General features: G+C 41.1%; 1 gene segment (V, D, J or C); it reads left to right on the forward strand.

Annotated features, from left to right (window-relative positions):
• LOC149323382 (T cell receptor beta constant 1-like) overlaps positions 1-13,732 on the forward strand; it is a 105,822-nt gene that overhangs the window by 43,583 nt on the left and 48,507 nt on the right.

Genomic DNA, 13,732 nt, shown 5'->3' on the forward strand with positions numbered 1-13,732 from the left:
CCTATTCTCAACGTTACTATCTATCTATCTATCTATCTATCTATCTATCTATCTATCTATCTATCTGTCCGTCCGTCCCTCTATCTAGCTATCTGTCTGTCTGTCTGTTTATCTATTTATCTCTATCTATCTATCTATCTATCTATCTATCTATCTACTTGGCAGAATACACCCTGAATGCTTGACTGAAGGTGGATTCTGACAGGAACAACTCTTTTGCGAAGGTTATATATTGTTCTACTTCCCCAGAGGAACTGTGAAAGATAATTCACCAAACATAGTGCAAACAGAAGAAATGGCAGTTCCCCTGTAGAAATACACTTGGCCCTCTGTATCCAATGATTCAATATCCATGGATTCAACCATCCATGACTTGAACGTTCCCCCCCACCCCAAAAAAATTAAAATCCCAAAAATCAGACCTTGATTTTGTCATTTTATATAGGGGTCACCATTTCACTATACTGTACAAGGCAGATCCAGGCACAAGAGGAGAGATAATACATTTTGTTTGACTAAACCGACAGAAACATTTTTTAATTCAGGAAAGGGAAGACTAAAGAGAACACGCATTTACACAAGACTAGCCTTACCTCTGCAGGTTGGGCTTCACCCAGCTGAAGAGGTAAAAAGCTCATTGAACAACTCTTGGTCTCTGAGCTGCATCTGCAGTTTGACACCACTTTAATTGCCATGGCTGCATCCAATGGAATCCTGGGATTTATAGTTTGTTGTGGCACCAGAGCTCTCTGACAGAGAAGGCTAAATATCCCACAAAAGTACAAATCCTAGAATCCCATACTATTGAGCCATAACCGTTAAAGCCAAATAAAAAAACTAATTAATGTCAACCTGGATTATTTATGCAGTGCAAATGCAGCCCAGGGTTTTGGAGGTAGCAGCGGTTCAATGTTTTCTAAAGTATTAAAATTACATTTTATTATGAAAATATGTATAAAGCCACATCTCCTCAAGAATATATGATGAGTACAAGACTTCAGGATGGCAAGTATGAAAGACATTTTTTTATTTTTATAATTTAAATGTATTTGACTGCTCAAATATCTAAGGTACCTTGAGAAGAGTAATAGGACAAGATGAATGTCTAGGGGCCCATTCCCACTGGCTTATAAAGTGGATCCAGATGCAGATTATAGGGCATCGTTGTTCCCATTTGAGCACGCATTCGATCCTCATTGCGCCAATATTGTTTCCATTGGAATTTGGATCTGATCTCCATGTAATCAATTTTTTCTTGGAAAACCCGAATCAGTGATGGATAAACCAGATTAATTTGACTGCAGATTTTTAGAGGTTTTTCCTGGACTTACCGTGTCCTATTTGGGGCAAATGAATGGGAACAACAAGGGTGTCTGATTTGGGAACTTGGAGATGGGAGGAGCAGTGCTCAAGGGGCCGGCTTGGGGGTGTCACCTGCTTGTTCTCTTTCCTGCATTATCGGTGCCATTTTCTCCTGTTCGCGTAGCCTTTTCCCTGGTGGATTGGGAAGCAGGGTAAGACGATTGCGTGTGTAGACAAATTTCTTTTTTTTTAAATTAAGCTTTTGATCGCCTAGGCGCTCTGTTGGGTGTTCAAACATAGCAAATTGCTACATTGACCTCCAAATATGATAAACACATTATGCCCCCCTGCTCTACATGCATAGATCGACGTGTGAGGAGAGCCACTGAACACCATTTTTAACTATTTTTTTCTCTTTTTTACATGCCTGCTCGATCAACCCCCAGACAGCACAGGGAGCAATGGGGGAGGCAAAGGGACTTGGAGGGATAGAGGCTCCCTTTCCCCTTTCCCAGAGGCACTCTGGGAAGACACAGGAGAGCTTGGGAGGCAAAGGGACCTGGGAGGAATAAAGGCTCCTTCTCTCTTTCCCAGAGGGGAAAAGCGCCTAAGTGACTGATATGCTATGACGTCAAAGTGCCTAAGCGCTTGATTGACAGTTGCTTTTTAAAAAAAGAGGTTCTGGAAGGGCAATGGGAACGGGGAGCAAAAAAGTCCGCTTCAAATTACAACGGAGAAAATTTCCATGGGAACGAGAACATGGGTCAAAAAAACCAGAGTCCGTTTGCCCCCTTTTGTAATGGGAACAAAGGAGCAGATTCGAATACGACTCAGGAAAAAAAATCAGAGTCAGAATCGCAGCAATATAAGCCACTTTTTTTGCCCAGTGGGAATGGGGCCTAGGGTTTATCCTGAAGAAAGGGGTTTCTGTAAATCAAAAACCTGTTTTTCTTGCTTAAATGCTTTCATACTTGCCATCCTTAAGTCTTGTACTCATCCTATGTTCCAAAAAAGAAAAACAGGTTTTTGATTTACAAAAACTGCTCCTCAAACATCTGCATTTTGTTAGAAATGGGCTATGGCATTCACCTGTTTCCTTTTAAAATGCTGTAAGAAACAGTGGGAGTGGGATGAAGCTCAGTGGGAGCAGAATTTTTTAAAAAAATCATTTTTAAAAAACAAATTAAAATTTAAAAAATGTAAAATTCTGTTCTTTTAATTTTTTCTTTAAAAACATCATATTTTTCCAAATTTTAACTTTTTTCCAGTTTGGAATGTGGGATTTCTAAACACCAACCCAGGAATACTAAAGAATAGGTGGGTCCTGGCTGATCTACGGCTACTGGAAAGTATGGTGGTGGAGAGAGAGCCACGGTACTCTTATCCCTGAATGAATGAAGCCCTTTTGGAAAGGTTTCCTCCTTTTCTGAGAGCCCAACAAAGACCCTGGCAGACCCAGATTTAGGGTCTTGGTCCACTTTCAAACTGATCAAAAGTAGCAAGGAGCCAGGTGAGGGACCAGATGTCAGGACAAGGCACCACAAAATGTAGAACATGCAAGAAAACTGTAGGACATTACAAAAGAAAACCCTAATATAAATGCAAATCCATGCTTCTTAGTCATGCTCAAAATGGAGGACATTTTGGAATTCCTCCTAGACAGAAGATTGTAATATAAGACATGTCCTGGCAAAGTAGGACATCTGGTCACCCTTAGTGAAGAGCAGTGTGTAGGAAGAAGAGGTTGCTGAATCCTCACCAATACTTCTCTGTTTTGTCCTTTCAAGCTACGCATTTATAAGGCTATAATTAGTTTTAGGGAGAGGTGTTTAGAATTCTCAGCCAGAGAGCTCTAGTGCCTCACCAAAGTACAAACCCTAGGATTCCATAGTAAATTGTCATGGAAGTTAAATGGAAATTATAGTTGCAATTATGGAGAAATATGAAAGGCTTCCTTGTTTCACTTTCTGGAGCGAACTCAGCCGCTTGCCACGAGTCATGGACCTGCCTTGCATTTCTTCTGGTCAGCGATCACCTGGGTTCACTTTCCTATTTGGAGACCCAGGGCTCTTCTTTGACTCCTGGGAAAGTGCCTTCAGCCTGCTAAAATGGAAATATCATATTTTACTTTGAACAGCTATGAAAACATGCTTGTGATGTTTGTTTTTTCAATTATGCTGCAAGAACCAATGATCTATATCTCTCCTGTTCTTTCCATCTTAGTGACATCACTTGCCTAACTGTTCTGCTGGATTCTGAGGAGGTGCTATGCAGTGCAACTTATAAAAACCAAAATGAGCACCTGCGCACACAGAAGTACCATGTGGGCTAGCTGCCTTGTGGCTATTTGGCTCTTCAAATTAGGTGAGTCCCTGGCTCCTTTTTACTGACTAGAGGTGCTCCTGAACTTAAAATGGAACAAACGCTGAATAGGAATTTGCCCCACTTGCAGGTTTGACTCTCACCGCAGAGGGAGACAAGGCATCTCAAAACGTAGGATGTTCCAAAAAATTGGAGACCCTGTCCAAATAAAAGCTAAAAACACTCCTAGAAATGCAAATTTATGCTTCTTAGTCATGCTCAAAATGGAGGACAATTGAGAATTCTTCCTGGGCAGAAGGCTGGAATGTAGGACATTCCTGGAATATGTCTGCAGTGGCAGTTTATGTCTCAGATGATCCTTCCTTCCAATAGCCGAATCTTATTTCTTTAATTTGATTGTTGACTTGACAGTATTGTTTTAGAAAAACCATGTCAGCGTTTCTAAATTCAAAATTGAGCTTATTGAAAACATGAAATGGTTCCCAGATCTTGCAGAGAAAGATCTTGATTTATGAGACCCAATTGGGAAGCAAGCCTCGGAAGGGTTGCCCATTACAAACTGGGTAAGTCGGCTAAACAATGTTCTTTTTATTAGTTGTTTTGTGTCTTTCTTCTCCAGGATATTCAAATGCAGAGATCAAACAAACACCAAGTGCTGTGAACGTGGAAGGACAAAGCACGACTCTGGTGTGTAGACAGACAGATGGTTATATACGCATGTTCTGGTACTGGCAGAAAGGAGACCACAGGCTGCAGCTTCTCTATGTTTTCTTGTATCAAAACCTTCAAGAGCAAGGTGTTATTCCTGCCAGGTTCACAGCTGATCAGCCTGAGACAGAACGCTTTACCCTGAAGATTTCATCTCTGAAGCAAGAGGATTCAGCTGTGTATTTCTGTGCAGGCAGTTTATACACAGCACTTCAAAGTAATCCCTTCTTCTTACAAAAAACATCTCCTTTTCATATGTACATATAATGAACCAGATAGGGAAAATGCTGGGTGATGCTTACTTCTAATGTAGGGAACCATATTCAAAGGTATATCTGTAAGTATACAGGCATGCAGATAACACCTTCCCTGTTTGCAAATGCTCCTTTTGTTTTGTTTTGCTTCCTTTTGTTTTTAATTGACTAATTAATCACGAAGTGGAGGAATGTCTGTCTTTGGTGGTAGGAATTTGCAGGCTTACTTACAGCATTTTGCGGAGGGGGACTAGCAGGATTTCCTGAATTTATCCACCATTCGCACAGGGGCCCAGGCCATATGTTTCAGGGGTCAGTCAGATGTTGTTGTTTTTTAGCATGACAATGTGAATAATCTCACTCACACATTCTGGGTTTGTGGTTCACACTATGGAACCTCATCTGTGCGCATCTCAGTTGTGTTGCTCCCATTATGGAACCTCATTTGTGTGTATCTCTGAGAGTTGTGTTGCTCACATTATGGAACCTCATCTGTGTGCATCTCTGAGAGTTGTGTTGCTCACATGTGCCAGCACTCAAATAAAGATGAAGTCAATGATACGGATGTATTTGAAACACATTCAAGGCATACAGAGTTTTATCTCAGTTTATTCCTGTCTATTCAAATTGGTTATTCACACTGTGGATGATGCAAATCTTTTAAGAGCACTCCAGGAAGGGGGGGGGGGGATGAGATTGTTTATCATGGGTTGCAGCTCCCCCCCAAGTTATTGGATGCATTTGAAATGCATGTGAACAACAAAGATTCAACTTAGATTCTACTAGGATTATTTTCACTATCTGAATTAACGCCTCAGAGACAACAAATTTTCGATGGTGCTTCAGCCCCAAGAGATACAGACTGCCATACACAAGCAAGGGAAATGAGATCTATCTTTCAGAAAAAAGAGAAAAAACACCCCAGTCATATCTTAGTTCACTGCATTACTAACTTTCTCGATAGAAATAATATTGCCTTTAAGAATTATGCTTCCAGGACATGGAGATTTTTTTCAGCACTGAACTTCAGAAGATACATATTGCTAAATTCTAGGTAGAGCAGTTACTAGCAATAAAGAAGCTGTGAACATCTGCAGAGTATTTCCACTGAAATGAGCTGAAGTTTCCCTTTTCTGCCACACATTTAAAATAAGAAAACAATGGCAGTGTGAACTCTCAGGATTAAGGGTTGGGGTGTGGGGAACGTGGCCTTCCTGGGGTTCCAATGTAGCCCTCTGGGCTTTTTTAAATGGCCACACTTGACGAAAACACCAAAACAAAACAAAACAAAACACATCTCAAACAAAATTAACACCAAAACTATAAATGTAACAAATATATAATGCCACAAAGTACACATAAAGAGTCAATAACAGTCAATAATGATAACAATAAACCATAAACAATACATATTCAGGGACAGCTGTGTTGACTATGCAGTAGAATCAAACAAAATCCAAAATGAAAGAACATGAACTTTATTGGACAAACAAAATGTACAAAATGCACACACTTTTGAAACTCCACTGGCTTCTTCATCAGGCAAAAAAATGCTTTTAAAAAAATCATTGATGTGCACTTTCAAGTCATTTTTGACTCATGACAATCCTAAAATGAGCCTATCACAGGGTTTTCTTGGCAAGATTCGTTCAGAGGAGCTTTGCCTTTGTCATCCTCTGAGGCTGCAAAAGCGTGACCCTCACAGTTACAGGAGGGTGACACAGTGCTAATAAAGGCATTATGAAAGATCTTGTGCTTTCAAACAATCAATAGCCATTCTGCAAACACAAAAAAGTGAGCAAGAAACCATGGAGGAGATTGTCTCCAAGCAGGATAAAATGATGAAAATAAGAGAACAGACTTAACAGAGCCGTGCTCCTTCTTTTCTACAGATCCCCAATTATTCTTCTCTATTGATTTGAAAACTTTGGCCTCTGCTCCACCCACAGATGAGGTGCTCAAGTCATTTTCCTCTCCTATAGTGTCCTCCTCTGAGACTTGGGTGCATGAGATACGTTCTTCTTCAAGCTATGTGGTGGGAGGTGGTGAGTGCCTTTGTGGGCTTGCAGCTATTGGCAGGTAGGAATCTCTTTTGCAGGCAAGATGGGTATATCCAAGGGCTTCCATAACACTAAAAATGGTAATAGTCAGCAACAAAAATTATGATTTTGAGGGAGATCTGTTAAGAAAATTGTGTGACAGAAACCGGTTGTGATAGACAATGATAGATAGAAGCTGCGACCAGGGTTTTCCAGGCTTGTCCTACATTTCACCCTTCTATCCAGGAAGAATTTCAATATATTTTCCAATTTGAGCATGATTAAGACGCATGAATTTATATTTATATGAGTGTTTTTAGCTTTCCTTTTGTAATGTCCGACATTTTTCTTGAATGTCCTACACTTTGCGGTGCTTATCCTCCTCTGCGATTGGGATATCTGGTCACCCTGGGTGCAACTAAAAAGAAAAAGATGATACAGAGGCAAGTTAGGATAGAGAAGACCAGGATGGATTTGCTAAATGAGGAAGAGGACTGATTTCAGAAGCAGTCTATCTGAGAAGAAGAGATTATCCATTATCCAATGATATGCATATGTTCTGTCTGTCTGTCTTTCTCATCTCTCTTTTTTGCATATATTCTATATATGATGTGTGCTCTGCACGGCATTATATAATATGATAGATATTCCTGGTTATCTTCAGGCAAAGATAGTATGACTTAGAGGAAAAAACAAATAACCCAGGATAGCCATTGAAAGTGTAGCACATGTGATCCTTAATGGATAAGGGCAGAATATCAAGATCAAAACCCAACCCAATGTCGTCCAAGACATCTGTTGCTTTCATGCCCCCCACTCCAAAGTGAATGGCTGCCATTTATTCCTGGGAGGAAAATAAAATGCAATAGAAGTAAGTGAGAGACAGTATTCCCATGACATAGGGATCCAGACTTTACTTGTTGTGAAAACATAAGCAGGCATAGAGATGGGGGAAAGTGGAATTCGGTGAAATTAAAGGGCTCGGTATCCCTTTTCCCCATTATCACAGCAAACAAATCAGAAAGTTGGAATTATGTGTTACTGACCTTCTATTATGAGCCTTGTTCACTTGTCTGGTCTTTACAGGTTTTTGCAGTGGAGTGACTGTGACACAGAAGGAACGGTTCAAAATCATTCAAGTGGGAACCCAGGCAAGCCTTGACTGCAATCATGATGACAGCAGCTACTATACCATTCTTTGGTACCGGCAGGATGGCAACAGTGCAGAGAAGCAACTGAAGCTGGTTGGCTACTCCGTCCAAGGAACTAACCCAGAGATGACCATGACTACCTACAGCATAAACAGGCCAGATGTGATGCATGCATCCCTATCTGTCCCCCCAAGACAGGCTGCAGACTCAGCAGTGTATTTCTGTGCAGCCAGTAGGCACAGTGAACACTTCTTGCCTCAAAGCTGCACATGAACGTTGGAGCAGCCCTGCCTCCACCCTTTCTAACCCACAAATGCACACCAATGAACATCAACTGTCTACAGAGTAATGTTTCCAAGCAGGGTGGGAGACACAGCAGATACTGCCAGTGGAGCCTTAACCACAGCATCGCTGGCAGTGTTATCCAACCAGCTGGCACAGCTCTTGCACATTTATGCTCTGCAAAATGGGCCTTGTGTTACCACTGGGTCTTATTTTTTGCACCAAGTTGAGGTTGTGGCCAGTCTCGTTCAAATTCAGACCTGTCCTAAGAGTTTTCAGCCCAGGGTCCTTGATGGAGCTTGGACACAAGATGTATTACTTTGGGAATAGTAATGGGGGCAGTAATGGTTGTTTTGAGTCATTTTCGCATTAACTCAAATGTGTGGTGGGTTCTGCTGTAAAGAATAATACAGTGGACCCTTGTTATATGCTGGGGTTTGGTTCCAAGATCCCCCGTGTATAACAAAATCCGTGTATGCTCAAGTCCCATTAAATATAATGACATAGCAAAATGGTGTCCCTTATAAAAAATGGAAAATCAAGGTTTGATATTTGAAATGTATACTTTTTGGGAACATTTTCAAACCATGTATGCTTGAATCCGTGTATAAAAAATCCGTGTATAAGAAGGGCCGACTGTATTTACCCATTGCTTAAAAATTTGAAATATTTATTTACGGGACTGGGGAGTATTTTTCTATTTTAAAAGAATAATAGCAGCAGCAACAACAATGTTAACATGTTATTGACATCTAATGAACCCATTGTTTAGAAGTAACACACACAGTAATGTTAACATGTTTGGTTTTTTTCAAAGTAGAAAGGCTAACACTTTTTTGTTAGATAACCTTCCAAGCTCTGTTTCTTGATGTGAGCTGTGGGCACACAGAAAGGCCTACTATTGAGCAGAAAAGAGTTGAAGTCAGGCTTCTAATACTTACACCAACCCTGGCCAAGCCAGAGGTTCCGAGTTGCCCACGAATCAAAGAGTCTGATGTCGAACAGTGCAATTACCTTTTAGCCCTGAAAGGGCCTTTGAGGCCTAAGTGTAATTTACATAGCGGGCATGTTGCAAAAATTTGAATGGGATGTTTGCATAGATGATAATGATGATGGTGATGATGGTTTGAGGCCAAAGCATAATATGCATAGTAGGCATTTTGCAAAAAATTGAATGGGGTATTTGCGTAGGTAATTGTAACTGTTGCACTTGATACTTTCCTGTACTTCCATCTGCTAGATGTGGTTTATTCGCCTTCAAACCATATCCCCACCTGCGCCAATTATTCTGCTTATTGTTAGTAACCCAAATTCCTAAACATCACTATCCACAAAACATCCTGTTTGGCACTCACTATGAGGGTGTGTCTTGAGGTTGCTGTGCAACTTTAAGAATCATGTTCTGGTTTTCAAAATGATTTTGAATACACGTGTTTTCTTTGTAAGGGGAAGAGCTAATGTGCTCTGTCTTGAATAACATCTCAGCATTTTTGATGTCACATGGGAAGAATCAGGCCATTGGAGAAGAAGGAAGTAGTATAACTTGTAACCACATTAAAACCACTTCAAAAACCTTCGCACCAGTCAGAAACTTAGAGATGTGGATCGGCTGGTGTGTGATCATTTTCCTATTGCAAGTAGGCAAGTGCTTGGCTCCAAATTTCTACATATGCTTTGCTGTTAATTATTGTGTGTCTTCAAGTCCTTATGGTAACTCTAAGGCAAACCTATCACAGGGGTTTCTTGGCAAGATTGGTTCAGAAGGGATTTGCCCTTGCCATTCTCTGTGGCTCAGAGAGTGTGACTTGCCGAAGGTCATCCAGTGGGTTTTTATGGCTGAGTGGTTTTGAATCCTGGTATTCCAGTGTCCAATCCAACATTCAAACCATCAAATCATGCTGGCTTTCTTTCCTATCCTTTATATGTTGTTTTAGGCTATAAATTCTACAATTTGTACCCGGGCAAAAACTGACTGAGATAGTTTTTTATCATCATGAAATATATTGTTCAGATCTGAGACACGTTTTTTGATTAATTTTCTTTCCTTTACAGAATGCAAAATTTCCAGGATCACCCAATCTCCACTGAGTCTTGTGGTGCAAGAAGGCAAAGATGTTGTGCTCAAATGCTATCAAACGCATGGGCATGATGTTATGTACTGGTACAGACAAGATGGATGGCAAGGTTTACAGCTACTCTTCCATTTCTATTATGAAAATCAACAAGAGACTGGCAAAATTCTTGAACGTTTCAGAGCTGATAAGCCCCAGAAGGAGATTTGCAACATGAATATTTCTTCTGTGGAACCATGGGATTCAGCTGTGTATTTCTGTGCAAGCAGTTCAGACACAGCACTTCAAAGTAACCTCATCCTGCTACAAAAACCTATTTGTGTCATCATTATTGCTGTGCGGACAAAGCGAGAACTGTGAGAGAGGGACACACTGCATTCCTAACTCTGGGCTTCTTCCATTATGCTAAAATGGGCATTATATGATATTCCATGCAGGAAAGGCTCCCATCTCTCTCTCTCTCTCTCTCTACACACACCCCCCCCCCACACACACGGCCTTCCCTGGTGCAGCCCCGTTAAAAAAAGTCTGCAAATGTTTGCAGACGTTTGCAGACCTTTCAGGACATGGAAGAAAACATACTCACTCGCTATGGGTTAGAGAGCAGGATTGAACCTGAGGACCTTATCACATGGCCAAAAAAAAGCATGACTTACCCCTTCCAGGATACAGTCACTTACAGGATGCAATTGGGAATTACTGCATGGAAAATGCCACTGGTGTCGCCAGACGACTGCATCCCAGCTGGATCCCTGCTCCCAGCCACGCTCAGCCAGCTGATCTGCAAACATGGGAGCTTTCTGTGTTTGCAAATTGGCTGGCTGAGCATGGCTGGGAGCTGGGATTCAGCTGGAATGTAGTCTCTCAGTGGAATCAGCAGTGACTGTGGTGCGATAATACCCGCCTTCATCTTGTAACCCGACTGTATCCCATTGGGGAGCAATCAGTTTAAAAGTTGGTGTGATGAGGTCCTAGGCCAGAGCTTTTCTAGTCTGGGTCTCACCTAAAGACATAGCTTCTCTGTGTGGGGAAAGGGGAAGAGGTACAAAGCTTTTTCAGCTGGATGAGCTCTAAATTTAGGAGTCAGTGACAAACCTCCATGGTCAAATTAGGCCCACAGCGCAGAGCTATTCTGTTTCATTGCCTGGTAGAGATCAAACTATTGCTAAAGGGTTTCTAGTGCTCAAAATTCAATTTAAAGGGGAAGTGAATATTAAAAATTATGCTTAATTCTCCCTGCATCTGCTATTTTCCCCCTGTTATTTAATTTTCCACCCACAAGCCAGGGTTCAAAACCAAAGCTGAACCTGGCTTGGAGAAAATGAAGGAAAAGGGGGTGCAACAACAGGCACCAAGGAATTTCAAAAGAAAATTTCTGTAGGCAGACAAAAAGACAAATAAATGGGTCCTAGAACAGATCAAGCCAGAAATCTCCCGGGAAGCCAAGATAACAAATCTGAGGCTGTCGTACGTTGGCCACATCATGAGAAGGCATAAATCATTGGAAAAAACAATAATGCTAGAAAAGGTGGAGGGGAGTAGAAAGGGAGGAAGGCCGCATGCTAGATGGATGGACTCTATTAAAGTGACCAGGAGTATGAGTTTTCAGGAGTTGAGTACAGCAGTGGAAGTCAGGGGGTCTTGGAGATGTCTCATTAATAGGGTCGCCATGGGTTGAGATTGAGGTGGTTAACAACAACAAAAAACAACAGGCAATGTTGTTTTCTTCAGGCAGTGTGCATTGGAATCACTTTACCTTCAGGCCTTTGGAGAAAAAACAACTGATGGTCCATGGTTCAAATTAATGGTCTGGCCCAGAGTCAGTTAACACCTCTTAGCAGAAGAAGACTTCTTTTAAAATACCATAGTACATTTTGGAGTTATAATGAATTTTTGTCTTGGTTCAAACATTAAAATGGTCAAACAATGAAGGCAGCTGTTAACACAATGAGTCTGATGTTTACCTAGCTGAAACTATGGCCCAGCACACATGGGCAAGAAGCAGTGTGGCGGTGCCGATTCTAGGGTTCCGGAATCCTAGAATGTGCCACCACCGCCATCATGCCAGTCTCCCGTCCATACAGGGGCTGCCATGATGACGTATGTGATGGTTAGTGTCCGCACATCGTGCACAGGAAGTGCCATTATAGGGCTTGTGAAGCATTGCAGCCCTTATGACGCCACAAGGAAGAAGCTGCAGTTTGACACCACTTTAACTGCCAAGGCTCAGTCCTATAGAATTCTGGGATTTGTAGTTTTATGAGAGATTTAGCCTTCTCCGTCAGAGAGCTCTGGTGCCAGAAAACAACTACAAACTTGGAATTCCACAACACTGAACCATGACAGTTAAAGTAGTGTCAAACTGCATTATTTCTACAGTGCAGATGTAGCCCAAGGTAGTCATCTGAATCATAGAAGCTGCAGGACTCTAGTACAAAACACACTCTTTTCCCATTACTTTATTATGGCCTAACACCCACAATGGTATGAAACTACTTGAACCAAGGCAAATCTTAGGGTTTTTTTGCATGTTGTCCAGCTGGTATTTGCTTCACAAGTTATTAAACAAGAATAAGGCTTCTCTATTTTCTGAAATTTGAAGAAAAGAAATATATCTTCATCAGTACACTGGGACTCTTATACAGCCATGGGATGTTTTTGGTTTTGAATGAATGACAATTTGAATTAAAAAAAAGGAATAAAAGGCAGACTTCTGTACATCTTCCCCTAGCATGTGAAATGCTTGTAATGAATCTCTCTGCTGCTGTATGATCTAAACAGGTGTTTCTTCAGGAGGCCACAGTGGGAAAGAACATCTGGAGCTGACAAGAGTCAGGAGACTTCATTTCTTTTTTAGTTCTATATATAATATAGGCTAATGAAGATACTGAACTGACCTCTGGAAATTTCTCTCACCTCAGAACCAAGTCAAATATGTTTAGTGTAAATATCACTGATGCACTATGGAAGGAAGGCACTAATCCTCCCTGGGAAGGCAGGGACTTCAGTGGTTTATTGCGGAGGGGTGAAACCTCAAGACTGGGTCAGGGAGGGTCTTAACTTTAATAAATATGAGTTGAAGAAGGATGTTCCTCCTCTATCTTTACAGAAATAAAACGTATTGCTGCAATATATGTTCCCATAGGAACCATAACACTACATATTTATCACCCTAGGTGTGGCAAGTAATGCTGCCCCACTTTTCACTGGAACACAAAATAGCCCTATATTAACTGGGATTAACTTAACATTATGATATGAATAATCTTTTTTTCTTTTCTTTTTTTTTTTTGTAGCAAGCTATTTTAATATTTCAATAATCAATATAGCACAGTATCACTGATTCACATAAAATGCAGATTTGAGGCCTGAGCAGAAGGACCAGAAAAACACAGGGCGAGCCCATGCTTTCCTGTCCCCCATCTGACATGGAAAGGGAGCATTTGACTGAAATCACATGGCCAGGCACAATGTTTCTACATCAAAAATAACAGCAGAGTTCTACCCATGTGTAGCAATAGTGGACAAAGATCAGGGCCATCTGATCAGTCAGGGCTTGCAGCAGTTTCCAAGAAACTCTATGGCAAACAACGGGTCAATTT

Source organism: Sceloporus occidentalis, unplaced genomic scaffold, assembly GCF_023333645.1.
Source record: "Sceloporus occidentalis isolate IW3139 unplaced genomic scaffold, rSceOcc1.0.p SCAF_1, whole genome shotgun sequence".
Taxonomy (NCBI): Eukaryota; Metazoa; Chordata; class Lepidosauria; order Squamata; family Phrynosomatidae; genus Sceloporus; species Sceloporus occidentalis.